This window comes from Choloepus didactylus, chromosome 8 (assembly GCF_015220235.1).
Source record: "Choloepus didactylus isolate mChoDid1 chromosome 8, mChoDid1.pri, whole genome shotgun sequence".
NCBI classification, from domain to species: Eukaryota; Metazoa; Chordata; class Mammalia; order Pilosa; family Megalonychidae; genus Choloepus; species Choloepus didactylus.
Genome location: NC_051314.1, coordinates 108,068,002 through 108,087,311, shown reverse-complemented (window position 1 = coordinate 108,087,311; position 19,310 = coordinate 108,068,002). Strand labels below are relative to the sequence as shown.

The 19,310-nt window shown below is 38.3% G+C and overlaps 1 protein-coding gene and 1 pseudogene across 1 annotated transcript in view; both read left to right on the top strand.

Annotated features, from left to right (window-relative positions):
- LOC119543318 (inositol 1,4,5-triphosphate receptor associated 2) overlaps positions 1-19,310 on the top strand; it is a 121,480-nt gene that overhangs the window by 56,400 nt on the left and 45,770 nt on the right. The gene's annotated exons all lie outside the window — the stretch shown is intronic.
- LOC119543319 lies at positions 2,740-4,613 on the top strand (annotated as a pseudogene).

The following is a 19,310-nucleotide window of genomic DNA, read 5'->3' as shown; positions in this document are numbered from 1 at the left end:
TTGCCTCTTTAAAGGACTTCTACAGTGAACTCAAGAAAAATTAAAATCTAGCTTTGATAACCCTCTGACTGAAAAGACTAGACTGGATAATGCTACCCTTTCTGCTTCTTCTAATCTTACTACTCCACTGTGTATTCCTTCCTTGTATCCTTCTTTGCCTGATTATTCTGGTTCCACTTTCCTTATGAGTTAGCTACCCTTCCCAGGAGATCCAAATAAAATCTGGCTAATGCCCTGTAAGACCAGACCGTCTGAGACTGCTGGAATGGCACCCTCAGTATCACTTAGTGCCTGGTCAAGAGGAGCTCAGGGCTATTATTAAGGAATTTCCAAATCCTAAAACAGATTTTAAAAATGTGAGGAATTTAGAAGTCTAATTGGAATTTATGATCCAGGATTTCCTTACCTTTTTGAATTTATACATTTGGCATTGAGTCAGGGTGAGGAGATAAAATGAATTTCAGTCATCTTCTGAAAAGCCAGAAGATTATATAAGGGACCAACAAATGTTATAGATAGGGAAGCTCTCAAAAAGGCCCACCAAATTGCTAAGAACTTAGAAGCCGTACCAAAGGCTTTCCCTCAAAAGACTTACTGGTCAATAATGCAATCTTCTAAATTAAAAAAGGATGAATCTGTCTGGGATTATGAGGCACAATTGTCTCAGGCCTTTAGTGTTCATTGAGGTCTTTCATCTTTTACTGATGGACTTGAGGGGACATTGTCCTCATTGTCAGTGGACTTAAACCTGACCCTGGGGAGTTGGTTAAAAAACATAAACTTGAGTAAGAAGTCACTCCTTTAGGTGAGCTTTTTAAATCAGCTAAACATTTTGAAAGAACTCGGGATCAGAATACAAATAAAATACATTTCATACCTTGGTACTCAACTGCTTTGAAACTCATCGAATTTGGTACTTGACACATTTTGACATGAAAATTTTGTCCTGGTACTCTTCATTTGTTTGGTACTCGACGCACAAGCTAGAACTTGTTGGTGTTGGTTGCCTCATGACCCACTACCCTTTCCTGCTGAAACAAAGGGTCATGTGTTAGTCACATGGTAGCTCTTGCCTTGTGCACATCCCCTTATGGTCTTATTTTAGCTTCTGTGGTCATTGGTGTATTTTTGCCCTTTTTTTTCTCATCATGGGCCCTAAGACAATGAACAATGATAGTGCAGGGCAGAAAAGAAAATTAATTTGCACCACTATTGAGCAAAAAAGAAAAGAAATAATATGCAAGTATGAGAGCAGTATTCACATTACTTATCTTGCTAGGGAATGTGGTATACCTAGAACAATGGTCACCATCATTAAGAATAAACGAGCAATAAAAGAGGCTGATGTTGCAAAAGGAGTTAAAGCAGTAACAAAGCAGTGTTCCCCAACACTAGGGGAAGTTGAGGAGCTGTTATTAATTTTGGTAAAGAAGAGCAGTTAGCGGGTAACAGTGTATCAGAAGCCATGATATGTGAAAAAGCAAAAGTGTTGCATGTGGCTCTTTTGAAAAACAAACCGGGACAGAGTGATGAGAGTGTTGAAGTTTTTAAGGCCAGCCATGGCTGGTTTGAGAATTTTAAAAAGAGGACTGGTATCCATAGTGTCATGAGGCATGGTGAGGCAGAGAGTGCTCATAAAAAGGCTGTTGAATTTGTCAGTGAATTTCAAGACTATGTAGAGGCTGAGGGTTTTATTCCCCACCAAGTTTTTAACTGTGATGAGACTGAACATTTTTGGAAAAAAATGCCAAGTAGAACCTACACCACCAAAGAGGAGAAGGCATTACCAGGACACAAACCAATGAAGGACAGGCTCACTCTGTTGTATGTGAATGCCAGTGGGGACTTAAAACTCGAGCTTCTACCAGTCTATCATAGTGAAAACTCACAAGTTTTCAAGAAGCATAATGTCATGAAAAGCAAACTCTGTGTGATGTGGAGGGCAAACAGCAAAGCTTCAGTCATGAGGCAATTTTTCACTGAGTAGATAAATGAAGTTTTTGGTCCCTCAGTGAAAAAAATATTTTCTGGAGAAATATTTGCCTCTGAAAGCTCTCCTACTTTTGGACAATGCGCCTGCCCACCCTCCAAGCTTGGAGGATGACTTACTGGAGGAGTTCAGCTTCTTCATTGTGAGGTTCCTGCCCCCAACACTACTCTCATCCAGCTCATGGACAGGCAGGTCACTTCAAACTGCAAAAATTTGTACACTAAGGCACTTTTCCAGATGTGCTTTGAGATGACCTCTGACACCCAGTTGACCTTCACAGAATTCTGGAAGGACCTTTTCAATATCCTGCACTGCCTTAACCTTATTGATAAGATCTGGAATGAAGTCTCTTATAGAACAATGAATTCAGCATGGAAGAATTTGTGGCCAGAAGATTTGGCTCAGAGAGACTTCAGAGGGTTTGAGTCTGACTCTGCCTGCGGCTACAGAGGGTACAGTTGTGCAGGATATTGTATCTCTGGGCCAATCCATGGGTCTGGAGGTCGATGCTGCTGATGTTGAGGAGCTAGTGGTGGAATATCATGAAGAGCTCAGCACTGAGGAGCTGCAGGAACTACAAAAGGAACAGCAACAAGAGGTGGCTGAAGAGATTTCTTCAGGTGAGAAGGAGGTAAGGGAGGATATCTCCAGTTCCTTGATAAAAGAAATATGTGCAAAATGGGCAGAAGTTCAAAACTTTGTGGAGGCTCGGAGCCGAGAACCTCAGCAGCCATGTGCACTCAGCACCTATGGAGATCCCTGGGAGCCTGTGCAAGAAAGTCAAGCTGAGCAATAATGCACAGAACTGGGGGATGCAGAGCGCACCTAATGTCACCTATCAAGCCCACCATGTCAGCAGGAACAAGAGAGGTCAGGTGGTGGGGACCAGAGGTGGCTTTCATGGTTGCACAGTTTGGCTAACAGGCTTATCTGGAGCAGGAAAGACCACAGCGAGCATGGCTTTGGAGGAGTACTTAGTGTGCCATGGTATTCCGTGTTATACCTTGGATGGTGACAGCATTCATCAGGGTCTCAATAAGAATGTTGGGTTTAGTCCTGAAGACGGGGAAGAGAATGTTTGATGCATTGCAGAAGTTGCTAAGCTATTTGCAGATGCCGGCCTAGTGTGCATCACAAGTTTTATATCACCTTATACTCAGGATCACAACAATGCAAGGCAAATTCATGAGGGTGCAAGTTTATCTTTTTTGAAGTATTTGTTGATGCTCCTCTGCATGTTTGTGAACAGAGGGATGTTAAAGGACTGTACAAAAAAGCACGGGCTGCAGAAATTAAAGGTTTCACTGGGATTGATTCTGGATATGGAAAACCAGAGGCCCCTGAACTGGTGCTGAAAACAGACTCCTGTGATGTAAATGACTGCATTCAGCAAGTTGTGGAGTTCCTACAAGAAAGGGATATTGTACTTGTGGATGCTTCTTATGAAGTAAAAGAAATGTATGTGCCAGAAAATAAACTTCATTTGGCAAAAACAGATGCAGAAACATTATTGGCATTGAAAATTAATAAAGTAGATATGCAGTGGGTGCAAGTTTTGGCTGAAGGTTGGGCAACACCACTGAATGGCTTTATAAGAGAGAGGGAGTACTTGCAGTGCCTTCATTTTGATTGTCTTCTGGGTGGGGGTGTCATTAACTTGGCAGTACCTATAGTTCCGACAGCTACCCAAGAAGATAAAGAGAAGCTGGATGGCTGTGCAGCATTTGCTCTGATGTATGAGGGCCACCGCATGGCTATTCTTCGTAATCCAGAGTTTTTTGAGCACAGGAAGGAAGAGCGCTGTGCCAGACAGTGGGGGACCACGTGCAAGAACCACCCCTACATCAAGATGGTTATGGAACAAAGAGATTGGCTGACTGAAGGAGATCTTCAAGTCCTGGACCAAATTTATTGGAATGATGGTCTTGATCAATATCTTCTTACTCCCACTGAACTAAAGCAGAAGTTTAAGGGTATGAATGCTGATGCTGTCTTTGCATTTCAATTATGCAACCCGGTGCAAAATGGGCATGCTCTATCAATTCAGGACACTCATAAGCAGCTCTGGGAGAGGGGCTACTGGTGCCCCATCCCTCTCCTTCACCCTCTTGGTGGCTGGACAAAGGATGATGATGTTCTTTGATGTGGCATATGAAGCAGCATGCTGCAGTGCTGGAGGAAGGAGTCCTGAGTCCTGAAACAATGGTGGTGGCCATCTTCCCATATCCTATGATGTATGCTGGACCAACTGAAGTCTGGTGGCATTGCAGAGCATGAATGGTTGCAGGGGCCAATTTTTACATTGTTGGATGAGACCCTGCCAGGATGCCTCATCCGGAAACAGGGAAGGGTCTCTACGACCTAACTCATGGTGCTAAAGTGCTGATAATGGCCCCTGGCCTAATCACCTTGAAAATAGTTCCCTTTAGAGTTGCAGCTTACAAGAAGAAGAAGAAGCGTATGGACTACTGTGACTCTCAACCCCACAAAGACCTTTGAATTTATTTCAGGAACACGAATGTGCAAAGTTGCCCAAGAAGGCCAGAAACCTCCTGAAGGTTTCATGGCTCCCAAGGGTTGGACTGTGCTGATGGAGTACTACAAAACTTTGGAGAAAGTTTAAGCTGTTAATCTGCTCACTCCAGCTTTGACACTTCACTGATTAACACAGAGAGACCATACAGTCTCTGTGGACATTGCTTTGCGGTGGTGTATGTCTGGAAGCACTTCTTAAAAACAGACCATTTTCCTTAACTAGTATCAGTTTTGGTCTGCCTCATGGGTTCTATTTTGAACTAGTGTAACACACTGCCAGTTTTAATGTATCTTTTCCATTTATTATAGCCAACACTCCTTCAATATGATTTTAAAATCTTTTTATATTATAGGTATGCTTCTGTCTTATGATTTTTTTCAAGCTGTTATCTTAGTGGTAACTAGTAGTACACACATTGAATCTTACTTTTCATGCCTTTTAAAGAAAAGAAAAAGCCACTAAACAATAAACTTGGCTAGATCTTGTTTTGGAATTTTACCAGACATCTGTAGCAATTATATTTTTTTCTACACTGAAAAATATGAACTGCTTTTCTTCCTTCCAGTCAGCTATTGATCTCTCAGCTTTTATAATCTAAACTCCTCTTATGATCTGTGTAAGCCCTGAATGAACTTTCTATTCAATAAAATTAAATTTTTGGCTTATTTAAAAAAAATTAAAAAAAAACTTTGTGGAGAATTACTATCAGACAAAGGTCTGACAAGGAGAAATGTGAATTTATTGAATGACCAAATGTTTTTACATGTTTGAGGGATTCTGAAAAGACAGAAGCAGTCCCCATTGAGTAAGTTTTTAGTGAAGATGACAAAGAGTGTGTCAGAGCCTGTGGTGCAAGTTGGAAAAAGGCAGTAAAGAGAGAGAACACCTGAAGGGCAAGTGCCTGGTGTTCTATTGGAGGGGACTCACCTTTCAAGCAACTCTCCATGTAACTTCTCTTCCTCACTGCTCTCCTCCCACCATTCAATTAAGCCATGGACTCTTCTCAGTATAGGTAAAGTGAAGTTTTTATTTTATTTAATCTAAGTATTTATTAATTTTTGGTTTGTTTCTCATGAAAAGTAATGATATACAACCATATATTTTTACATATTGCCTTAAAATGTGCACTATTTTGTTTGAGAATGCATTAAATTTATTTACATTATTCCTTATGGGAAAACATTGTTTGGTACTCATCATTTTTGGTATTTGTTGACCTCCTGGAACCAATTTACAAGTACCAAGGTACCACAATTGCAGCAACTTCAAAAGTGTGGAATAAAAATTATAGAAGAGTCCTTGATTGCCACTTTAGTGACAATCAATATAAAAATAGAGGTCCCTTCAAGGAAAAAAAATAAAAAGGACAGTAAAAGGACAAGCAGTAAGAACATTGAAAATGACATTTTTTTTTTTTTAATTTTTGCTCTAATATTTGTTATGTATTTCCTTTCTGCTTGCTTTTGGATTAGTTTTCTGTTCTTTCTCTAGTTCCTTCAGGTTTCAGTTAGGTCTTTGATTTTAGCCCTTTCTTTTCTTTTAAGGTAGGTATTTAGGGCTATAAATTTCCCTCTCAGCACTGCTTTTGCTTCATCCCATAAGTTTTGACATGTTGTGTTCTTGTTTTCATTCATCTCTAGATATTTATTGATTTCTCTTGCAATTTCTTCTTTGACCCACAGATTGTTTAAAAATATTGTTTAATGTCCATATGTTTGTGAATTTTCAAGTTTTCCAGCTGTTATTGATTCCCATCTTCAGTCCATTATCAGAGTAAGTGCTTTGTATGGTTTCAATTTTTAAAATCTATTAAGATTTATCTCTATCTCTCAGCTTCTGTTTATGAGTATTTTAAATTCTCCCTCATTTTTGAAAGGAAGTTTTGCTAGCTAAATAATTCTTCACTGGCAGCTTTTCACTTTCAGTATCTTAAATATATCATACCACTGCTTTCTCACCTTCATAGTTTTTTATGAGAAATCAGCATTTGGTCTTATTGAGGACCCCATGCATGTGGTGAATCACTTTTCTCTTGCTGCTTTCAGTATTTTCTCTTTATCTTTGGCATTTGAGAGTCTGATTGGTATGTGTCTTGGTGTGGGCCTATTTGGATTTATTCTGTTTGGAGTACATTGTGCTTCTTGGATATAAATATTTATATCTTTTACAAGAGTTGGGAAATTTGGGGCCATTATTTCCTCAAATATCTTTCTGTCCATTTTTCCATTTCCTCTCCTTCTGGGACACCAGTGTTACTTATGTTTGTGTGCTTAATGTTGTCAATTATTTCCCTGAGACCCTGCTCAAATTTTTCCTTTCTTTTTTCTATCTGTTCTTTTGTTTGAATTCAGATGTTTTGTCTTCCAGCTTGCTGATCCTTTCTTCTGCCACCTCAAGTCTGCAGTTGTATGCCTCTAGTGTATTTTTAATTTCACCTATTGTGCCTTTCATTCCCATAAGGTCTAATGTTTTCTTCTTCGCATGCTTTCAAGTTCTTCTTTATGCTCACTCAGTGTCTTCTTAATATCCTTATTCTCTTTAGCCAATTCAGTGAATTTGTTCAGGAGATTTGTTTGAAGATATTTGATTAGTTGTCTCAAATTCTTTATCTCCTCTTACTTTTTAATCTGTTCCTTTGGGCTGTATTTTCTTGTATCTTAGTGTGGCTTCTAATTTTTGCTGATATCTGGACATCTGATTATCTTGATGAATTAATTCTGAAGGTCAGTTTCTCTTGTCTATGATTTTGTTTTCAATTGGGTTTGTGTTAAGGCTCTTCTTTAGTAGTTGGTTCATCAATATATACCAGATAAAACAGGGCCAAGTACCTGTGCAAGGGGCACAGACCAGGTCCAAAGGACCCTGGGGAGAGGTTCCAGAAAGACTCCAAAAAGCCTTTTTTTTTTCCCCTACCCCTTCTGAAGGTTGCACTTTCCTGACCTGCTCAGCAGATGGTGCTCTTCTGCAACCTATTCCCTTCAGCCCTACAAAGTCTGGCAATTTTTGGCCCTTTGCTATTTCCACCTCTGACATGGTCAAAATAATGGCATGTGTGCCTGGCTGGGATGGGCTAGAACAGTGGGATACAGCAGTCTAAATTTGCCAGCCAATAGCTGAATCACTACTGGGCCGTGTCCCCCCTCCTCTGTATTTAGGGTGGAGGACTCCATTGGCTGACCTGGTTCACAGAAGCCCACCAAGGAGTACTGCCTGATGCTGCTTTCCCCAAGGGTGGTGGATGGGTGCCAGGCACGACAGACAGAATTACTCATAGTCTGACTATGGTTTCTCAGTTTCTTCATCCCTCACGTCTGTGGATGCTGCACAGAACAGTTGATTTGTACAGTTTTTGCCTGTGTACTTGCTGATTTGGGGAGAGGAGTGGACCCTACAGCTCCCTCCTTATTCCTCCATTTCCCCAGAAGTCTAAGAATTGAGATTATCTATTTGTAAAGAAAAGAAAGAAAGAAAGCACCAGGCAAATAAAAGACTCAATTAAAAATGGTTGTCTTATGCATTCTTAAAAAAAGAGGGGTGGTTTATACTAAAGGTAGCTTGGAGCTACAGTGGCCAAAATGGGGAAATTTTAGAGGTACACTTGATGAAGAAAGTTCCTAGACCCCACAAAGGACTGGGGGACATCCTTTTATTGATATTCAAAAGTTTCTAAAAGATATAATGATTCAAATACAGCCTGTTTACCAGAAAAACAAACAACACTAATTTAATAAAAGTGGGGAAGACAGAAAGCTAGATCTTTTATATAAAACAGTGGGTTTTGTATATCTGTGCTTTGGTGTTTTATGTTTGAATCTGTTTTTTCTGATCTGTGGTTGAAAATTTTAAGCTAAAGGCCTCTATTTGTATACTAATTTAATATTGTTAGTTTAAAAGAAAAATAGCTCTGTCTTCTGAGCTATCAGTGTTAAGTACAAAAATGCATGCATATTCTGAGATGTTCTTCCTACATGTATACAAGCTTATTGATCAAATAAGCAAGTATTACATTTATTAGATGATTGAAATCTGGATGAGTAGAAAAATAGGGGAAGGAAACAAACAGACAAAGGTACCCAGTGTTCTTTTTTACTTCAATTGCTCTTTTTCACTCTAATTATTATTCTTGTTATTTTTGTGTGTGTGCTAATGAAGGTGTCAGGGATTGATTTAGGTGATGAATGTACAACTATGTAATGGTACTGTAAACAATCGAAAGTACAATTTGTTTTGTATGACTGCATGGTATGTGAATATATCTCAATAAAATGAAGATAAAAAAATTAACTTAAAAAAATGATGAAAAAGTATGTTTGCATTTAACTAAATTGAGACATTATTCTGTCAAGTTTTGTTTGTGAGTAATTGTGTTTTGTAGGATGTCAGCTTGAAGACAGTTTCCAAGATCATTTTGGTAATTTAAATATGTAAGGTATGTAGTATGTGTTTTTATTTAAAAAAGAGAGAGTACTTTGGTCCTAAAGTAAAATGAAGGATTGTTGCAGAATGAGAAAGAGGAAAATACAGGATAAAACCTGAATTGATACAGAAAGTTTCCTTGCAGAAAAGGAATTTTATTTCTTATGTCCAAAGTTAGGTAAAATTTGATGGGCCTATCTATAAGATTTTTAAGAGTCTTAGTATCAAATAGTAAACTGATGCAAAACTAGAATTTGGCTTTCTCTCTGTTTAAATGACAAAGTTTTCTTGGATTATTGGCTTACTCTTAATAAGGGGTTGTAAAGATTTTTCTTTAATGAATAATCACTGTAAAAGGCAGAGTCTGTGTTTTATCAAAATAACTTTATGTTGACTTTATCATGTCCTTAATTAAGAGAAAAATATCTTACTTTAAAAACAGACTAGTTTTTTTAAGACCATCATGTTCTCTTCTATATTTACTTTTTTATTTTTAATGCAGTTTTATTAAAATATATTCACATACCATACAATCATCCAAAATGTACAGTTTTTCACATATCATCTTATAGTTATGCATTCATCACCCCAATTTTTGAACATTTTCATTACTCCAAAAAATAAAAGTAAAAGTAAAAATAAGAATAAAAATAAAAAAGAACACCCAAAACATCCCATACCCCTCTTCCCCCACTATTACTCATTTACATTTTTTCCCCATTTTTCTACTCATCTGTCCATACATTGGCTAAAGGGAATGGAACCATAAGATTTTCACAATCATGTAGTAACACCCTATAAGCTGTATAGTTATACCTTCCTCTTCAAGAATCAAAGATACTGGATTGCAGTTCAACAGTTTCAGATATTTTCTCCTAGGTATTCTAATAAACTAAGAACAAAAAAGGGATATCTAATCTCTAAGCCACTGTAACTTTATTTTGTTTCATTTCTCCTTCCCTTTTTGGTCCAGAAGGCTTTCTAAATCCTGTAATGCTGGGTTCAACCTCATCCCTGGGAGTCATGTCCCACATGGGGGGAAGGCAATAAGTCCACCTGCCAAGCTGGCTTAGAGAGAGGGGCCACATCTGAGCAACAACAGAGGTTCCCTGGGGGTGATTCTCAGGCACAATTATAAGTAGGCTTACCCTCTCCTTTGTAGTAACAAGCTTAATAATGGTAAGTCCTAAGATCGAGGGCTTGGCCTACTAAACCTGCAGTCCCCAATGTTTGTGAGAATATCAGGAATTCCCCAGCTGGGGAAGTTTTAATATTTCCACATTTTCTCCCACTCCATCAAGGGGGCTTTGAAAATACTTATTCTCTGCCCAGATTGCTCTGGGATGTATTGAGGCTTCACACTAACCTATAAAAGCCAACCCAACTCACTCCCAATTCAAGGTATCATGTAATCATGGTATTTGAGTAAATTAACCATAAAAATTAAATTATATAGTATGCTATAGAAAATACAGATTTTGCACCAAATAAACATCTCTTCCTTTGATCCCACACAGAAGCTGATGTTTTAAAACAGTCAATATCAACCTCTATCCTTTAGTCTGATCTACCCCAGTCTCAACCAAGTCTGTTTCATTCTTATCACCAATCAAAGTCTGATCTCCTTTTTATCCTCTTTAATAGTTGCTTCATGGTGCAATGCTGACACTCACAGCTGCCAAACTCTGGCTCCGAATCCCAGGTGACAGACTGATACTTGAAGCTCCAGGGACCAAGCAGGTCACACACAAACAGCTCAGCATCTCAGAATTTAGAAATAACCATTACAACTAATGAATATAGGTGACTGCTGTAAGAGCTTACAATCTAGGAGCCTTTACAGCAAGCCTTCCCCTGATAACCCATGCTCCCAGATTCAATTCTCAGAGTTTGTGCATTATTGTTAGTCCATATTAGTGAGGCATTTCTGGCTTATTTCACTCAACACACTGTCTTCAAGGTCCATTCACCTAGTTCATTGCCACTGCTCAATATTCCCTAGTATGTATACACCACAGTTCTCCATTCCATTTATCAGGTGATGTACCCTTAGGCTACCTCCACCCATTGCAAATCATAAATACTGCCACCATCAACACCAGTGTGCAAATGTCCATTTGTGTCCCTCTTTTCAGTTCTTCCAAGTATATACCCAATAAGCAAGTTGCAGGACTATATGGCAACTCCATGCTTTTCTTTCTGTGGAACCACCACACTGCCCTCCAGAGGGCTGCACCATTCTACTTCCCCACCAGTGGTGATTAGGTACATCCGTTTCTCCACATTTCTCCAGTACTTGTATCCATCCGTTTATTTTTTAGATGGTTTTATTCACACATGATACATTCTATTCTAAGTAAACAATCTGTGGTTCCCTGTATAATCACATAGTTATGCATTCACCACCATCTATGTAGACATTGCCATTTCATCTAAAAAGAAAGAGGAAGAGGTGATAAAGTAAAAAGAAAAAAAGAAAAAGAAAGAAAAAAATGGCAATTAAAAGCAGCAAAAGACAAAATAAATTTAAAATACTATAAAAAAGTCAGACAACATCAACAATGCCAAGAATCCCATACCTCTTCCTTATAGACATTTAGCTTTGGTATATTGCCTTTGTTACAATTAATGGGAGCATATTACAATGTTACTGTTTAACTATAGTCTCTAGTTTGCATTCATTGTATTTTTTCCCAAAACCACCCAATTTTTAACACCTTGCAAAGCTGACATTCATTTGTTCTCCCTCATGTAAAAACACATTTGTACATTTAATCACAATCATTGACCACTCTAGGTTTCACTGAGTTATACAGTCCCAGCCTTTATCTTCTATCTTTCCTTCTGGTGTCCTACCTGCCCCTAAACTCTCTTTCAACCATACTCACAGTCATCTTTGTTCAGTGTACTTAAGTTACTGTGCTACCGTCACCCAATATAGTGTTCCAAACCTCTCTCTGCTGTCTTTCCTATCTGTCTGTAGTGTTTACTTTAGTATTTCCTGTAGAGCAGGTGTCTTGTTCACAAAGTCTCTTAGTGTGTTTGTTAGAGAATATTTAAAACTCTCCCTCATTTTTTAAATGTAATTTTATTGAGATATATTCACAAACCATACAATCCTTCCAAAGTATGCAATCAGTTGTTCACAGTATCATCACATATTTGTGTATTCATCACCATGGTCATGTTTAGAACATTTTCATTACTCCAGAGAAAGAAATAAAAAGAAAAAGAAAAAAGAAGACCCTAAACATCCCAAACCCCTTACTTCTTCCTCTTATTGATCACTAATATCGCACTCTACCCAATTTTAAGACTTACAATATAGATAGGTTAACTAAGACAGAGATAGATACATAGATCAGTGGAACAAAACATCCAGAAGTAGGTACATATAAATATGGGCAACTGACTTTCTTTTTTTTTTTTTTTTTACTATATAGTCATACAATCATTATCAAGAATCAAGGCTATTGGATTATAGTTCAACTTCATGTATTTCCTTCTGGCTATTCTAAAACACTGTGCTAAAAAGGAGTATCTATAATGTCAGTATCCATAGTCATTTGTTAAATCCAAATTTCTCAATTATACCTCCTCCCTCTCATTTGATCTTTCAATCTTCATCTCCTTCATTTTTTTTCTGGCTGTCTTTTTTTTTTTTAATTCAGTTTTATTGAGATATATTCACGTATCATACAATTATCTATGGTGTATAATCAACTGCTCACAGTATCATCATATAGTCATGCATTCATCATCCCAATCTATTTTTTGAACATTTTCCTTGTAACAGGAAAAGTAAAAATAAGAATAAAAAATAGAAGTAATAAAGAACACCCTATTTTTCACTTAGCTTTTGTCCCCATTTTTCTACTCATCCATCCATACACTGGATAAAGGGAGTGTGATCCACAAGGCTTTCACAATCACACTATTACCCCTTGTAAGCTACATTGTTATACAGTTGGCTTCAAGAGTCAGGGCTACTGGGTTGCAGTTTGACAGTTTCAGGTATTTACTTCTAGCTATTCCAATACATTAAAACCTAAAAATTGTTATCTATACAGTGTGTAAGAGTGCCCACCAGAGTGACCTCTTGACTCCATTTGGAATCTCAACTACTGAAGCTTTATTTCATTTCATTTCACATCCCCCTTTTGGTCAAGAAGATGTTCTCAATCCCACAATGTCGGGTCCAGATTCATCCTCGGGCATTTCCCTCATTTTTGAAGAACAGTTTTGCCATATATAGAATTTTGGGTTGGCAGTTTTTTCTTTCAGTATCTTAAATTCATGATACCACTGCCTTCTTACTTCCATGGTTTCTACTGAGAAAATCCACACATGATCTTATCAAGCTTCTCTTGTATGTGATGGATCACTTTTCTTTTGCTACTTTCAGAATTCTCTCTTTGTCTTTGACATTTGATAATCTGATTATTAAGTGTCTTGGTGTAGTTCTACTCAGATCTATTCTGTTTGGGATCTGCAATTTTATGTCTTTCATAAGAGATGGGAAATTTTCAGTGATTATTTCTTCCATTATTCTTTCTGCCCCTTTTCCCTTCTCTTCTCCTGGGACACCTATGACATGTATATTCATGTGTGTCATGTTGTCCTTCAACTCCCTGAGACCCTGCTCATATTTTTCCATTTTTTTCCCCTATCCTTTTGTGTGTAGGATTTCATATGTCCTGTCATCCAGTTCATGAATCATTTCTTCTGCCTCTTCAAATCTGCTGTTGTATGTCTCCATTGTGTTTTTCATCTCTTTTATTGTGCCTTTCATTCCCATAAGTTCTGCCATTTGTTTTTTCAAGCTTATGAATTCTTTATTGTCACCCAGTGTCTTCTTTATATCCTTCTTATCTTTTTCTACATTTTGCTTCAGCTTGTTGATTTGATTTAGAAGATTTGTGTGAACATCTTTAGTTGTTTCAACTCCTGTATTTCAGGAGTTGTAAGTTTGTTCCTTTGAATGGGCAATATCTTCATTTTCCCTTGTGTGTGTCAATTTTTTGTTGTCTAGACATCTGGTTTCCTTGATTATCCCTATCAGATTTTCCCAGACCAGATGGGCCCAGGTCTCAGGAGGATGGTTTAATCAGTATCAATTTTCCTGCAGGATTAGCCCCAGAAGAATGTCAGACTTGCCTCTGAGGCCTCTAGACTCTTTGCTTCTCCTAATCTGACTACAGTTGGTCCTTGTCAGTCTACAGCTCCCCACTGGCATAAAGTGTGTGGTGGTTTTTATTCTTAGCAGACCCTGTCCCTGCCAGGGACCAAGGGTGAGTCAGAAGCCAAGCTTAAGTTGTTTCTGTTTTATTTTTCCCCCAGGCCTTGGGGCCTGAATTCTCTGCAGGAGGGCAGCCGCTTTAGCTGCCCACCCTCCCCCCTCCCCTTTTTAGGGAAGAAATACACTTTAGGGAATTAGCTCCTTCCTTTGACTTCTTCTTTTGTCTCTCTGATTATTTTACCTCTACCCTTGCCTGGGTCAGCACTGACAATTGAAAATGCCTGAGCTTTCTCTAATGAGCTACTTAGAATGAATGAAATAAAGAAAAAAGAAAGAAATCCCCTTTACAGAGCCAGTCCTCAGTCCCTGCCCAGTTTTTCTAGTCAAGAGCTAGAATTGGTACCTGGTTCTCTGTGCCCCTTTTCTTGGGAAACAGCCATTTTCCAGTATTCTGAGCTCAGCCATCTCCAAAAGCCTCCATTTTTATTTATTGTTTTTCCATCAGCCCTGCCTTCTCTCTGCCAGGAGAGGCCTCAGGGTTCTATTCCTCTTTTCTCTGGGTTTATCTGTGCTCATAGCTTGTATTCAGTAGTTCAAATTTGTTCATTAAAACCACAACTGCTCCCAACAGAGGCTGCTGCTTTTTTCCCAGGGAGGTGTTCCAACTCAGTCTGCCATGCCAGTGGGGGAGTGGAACTGCCTTCACATTTTGGGGGGCTTTACTTATAGTTTTACACTGTGGCCTCAGTCCTTTCACCCATTCCAAGCTGGTGTACAATGTGTGTCCAGTCACAGACATCTCCCAACAGTTTTTCCAGACTATTTACTAGTTGTTCCTTGCTATTTACTAGTTGCTGTAGAGAATTAACTAAATTCCACAGCTCCCTACACCACCATCTTGCCCCAAGCCTCCTATATTTACTTGTAAGAACTTTTATTGCTATTTTGGTTGAATGGAGAACCAAGTATTGTTTTACAGTGACCCACAATCCTATATAACCAAGTTTTCAAACCTCCTGACAACTTTTGACATTTTTCTGCCTTACATAAGACCCTAAATATATATATATATATATATATATATATATATAATTATATTTATATTTCATACTATGTTTGGGATTTTCCATAGGACCCTGGGAAAATCATGAAGGATTTGTTTTTTTCAGTTTATAAAAAGAGAGGTGCTAGAAACAGTTTTATTTAGTATATTATAAATTGCATGTGATGTGTTGTCAAATTAAAAGGAATTTTCTAACTTTCTGTTGGTCATACTTACTTGGATAAAATATTAATATACATATGTATTTCAGAAATTATATGAAGTTTCTGGAGATTTGTCAGTGTCCTCACTGTCCATGATATATCCTGGTATTGCCCTGCCTAATATTAGACAACAATATAATGTTGTTACTTATAATTTCAGTTATTGTGAAAAATGTATCACAAGCCACAGAAACAACCAAATTTCCTTTTCAGTTGCATCATTTTGCAATAAACTCTCATTAGATCTTTCAGTTTTGAAAAACTAGTAAGTTAACCATGGCCATTCTTTGTCTTTTGTGTTTTAAGTCTTTTTTAATCTACAGATAGTTTTTAGCTTTATTCTGATGCTTTCCTGAAAACAGTTGTAACCAGCTATAGGCCCGAGGGCTACATCTTAAACCAAAGGGAACTTTGTAAAAGACCTGTGGAAAGGACTGACCCAGGTACTCTGGGGCACTGGCTTCTAATGATATTGCTTAAAGAACTTTGAAACCATACCATGGGACTGAGGCAGGATTTCCAGAAATCTAGTGGAAAGCTTATGGGTTCATGAGATTTCTAACACAAGATCTAGAAGAACAAGAATTAATTACTTAGGATTGAATGAATTGATGAAAATGGTTATGGATTTTGTTTGGAATATTGCTGTTTAATATTCTATTTTCTAGATACAAGGAACCCCTTTAGCTTTTCTCTTAGTAATCTATAGCTCATAAAATGTCTTTTTTTCCCTGCCTGATCCCCTGTAAGTCATAAACTCTTATTGAATATTCTTATTTTCATGGAAATATAATTATTTGCATAAATTCAATAATAAAACAGGTCATAACTGGAGACACTGGTTGTGTAACCTAAGCTTTGACTGGAACGTCATAGTTGAAAACGATGTTCACTTAAGTATACATAACCAGAAAAATAACCTAAAAATCTTAAAGCACCCTGATAAGCAGCATGATATCAGCCAGGCTCAAGCATTTTGATGCAGAGACCGACTTGCTGACCTATGTTCTTGGTTTAATAGCATATGGGGACAACTATGTATACTTTGGGTATATGCTTTTAATTGTAATTATCAGTCTGTATGTTTTTATTTCTTGTACAGATGGTGTTCCAAGATTCTGTTCAAATTCCTTGTCATCCTTAAGACAGATGGTTGTTCTTAAGATAGCTAATCAAAAGGGAAAAGGGATAGAAATGGAATTGTCTCCAGTGGACAAAAAAAAGAAAAAAGTCATCCTGACTCAGAGAGAGGGTTCTAACTTTAATCCGCTCAACTGAGTAAGTAACCCCACTCCAAAGGTCTTTAATGTAATTGAACACCCACCCAGCAAACCTTGCTGCAATCAAGAAAATTAAAAAAGGGACAAAAATGACTGACCAAGTCTGCTGTGACCACCCAACAAGAAAGGAAATTAATGATGGTGCCTGGAGTATTTTAGTCAAATTTACAATGAGATCAAATGATCTAAAATGACCTAAAGGGGGTCTATTAAATAAAATAAAATTGCTGCCTGCATTGGGTGTTGCCAGGAGTAACTGCTGTCTGAGAAATGATGGGGATTTTGCAAAAGACAAAACAATTGACCACAGTGAATGGACCTTCCAAGACCCAATAGAATTGAAGTTTAAGCAATACTTAAGACACTTAGTACTGAGTGAGCTTTGGTCCAGCAGAGATAGCCTAACAGAAATGGATAAGTATATTATACTAACCAACATGCATCTGCTCCCCATTGTTTAAAACCCTCCTATGTAATAAGAAACTTAAATGTCAACCATTGTAACTTCCCACTTGGAAATCCTCTAAGTTTCTTTATAAGTGGACATGGCCAAATGGCTATTGAGAGTTTCATTCCTGGTTTGAGATATCCTTGCTCCAGCATTTTTCTCTTTCAGGCACACGGCAGCTCAGAACCCCAGGACCCTGAGTTCAGGTGTCACAAGTAGCAGATACCTTGAGCCAGAATTCTGTTAGGTGGGCCTCGGGAGAGGCACCCTGAGGAGCATTTAGAAGACAAAAGGGAAAAGTAGAGGGAGCCAGTGAACTTTAGAATGAGTGAGGAGAGGCAGGGGCTAATTCTTTCACTTAGTGCTTTTCCTTTGCTGCTGTTGACCTTTCACTTTGTTCATAACAGGGTGGCAGCATCCTTAAGGAAAAGTTGGTCAGTCCTGGTGCATTTCTCCTCAGACAGTGCTCTTCCATCTCTGGTGGCTGTCGGAAGTTGAAATGCACTCTTGATGGAAGCTTTGCTGACCTAAGTTTATTTCTAAGCAAACAGATTTAAAGTGCATTAAATATAAAATTTCACATTCTTTTGTGAAAATTTGCCTTCCTCTTTGCTTGTTGTGCTGGTTTGGATGTGTGATGTCCCCCAAAACACCATTATCTTTGATGCAGTCTTCTGTGGGCAGGAAACATATTGGTGTTGATTGGGTTGGAGACTTTTGATTGGATGTTTCTATAGAGATGTTATCAGTCAACTGTGGGTGAGATCTTTCATTGGATAATTTCCATGGAGATGTGGCCCTGCCCATTCAGCATGGGCCTTGATTAGTTTATTAGAGCACTACATAAGCTCAGACAGAAGAAGTGAACTTGCTACAGCCAAGAGGGACACTGAAGAATGCACAGGAGCTGAGAGAGGAGCTGCAGATGAGAGACAGTTTGAAGATGGCCGATGAAAGCAGACTCTTGCTCTGGAGAAGCGAAGAGAGGACAAATGCCCCAAGTGCAACTAAGAGTGATATTTTTGAGGAACTGCAGCCTAGAGAGGAATGTCCTGGGAGAAAGCCATTTTGAAACCAGAACTTGGAGCAGATGCCAGCCACATGCCTTCCCAGCTAACAGAGGTTTTCCGGACACCATTGGCCATCCTCCAGTGAAGGTACCCAATTGTTGATGTGTTACCTTGGACACTTTATGGCCTTAAGACTGTAACTGTGTAACCAAATAAACCCCCTTTTATAAAAGCCAATCCATCTCTGGTGTTTTGCATTCCGGTAGCATTAACAAACTGGAACACTTGTTCTCAAGGATAATTTGTTTCCTTGTTTGTGGTAGCATAGAAATTAAGGTTTTGTGTGATTCATCCCTAGCTTCCCACGGAGGGAAAAGCAAACAGAAGGCAGTGTGTTTATGGAAATGCAGAAACAGTGTGTTCTCAAGACTGAAGTAAGTGACAATTTGGATATAAGTGATTTCCTTCCAGTTTTTTTCTGAAATCAATGTATAATAATAATAATTATTGGGAGCTTTAATGATCAGAGAGTTATGGTATAATAAGGAAGCTATTATAATAACATGGTACAAAGAATTAATAGTATATTTTAAATGAGGTGAATTTACAAACTTTTTCTTTTTCTTTTCGTTATTTGGGGTTGTTAATATAATTAATCTGGGAAGGTGCGAGGGAGTTCTTACATTCAATGCATCCATTATATTTATAATTATATTTTAAGGATGTGTTTAACTGCTCTGAGCCCTCAAGACAGAAAATCATACAGTGAACAATGGTTCTCAATCACCTTCAACCATCAGTTGAGGACTGGGTAAGACCATGTCTATTAGTGCTGATTCTTCAGAATTAATAAGCACACTTTAGACTACATGGATAGACTTGCCTCATGCTTTTCCTTGCCTGGTTACTTAACCCCATTCACACACAGACAGAAGAGGGATGTTCCAACAACCATGGGATGTGAAATCCGGGTACTCCTGATGGAATCACCCAAAAAGGAATAATGCAAATGCCAAGATTCTACAGGAGACTAAGAGCATCTGAAGGCTGTCATGCATGGTAATCCACTCTATGGTGGAGGCAGTGATCAAGATGACAGAATTGTTAAATAAATTGGCAAGGCCC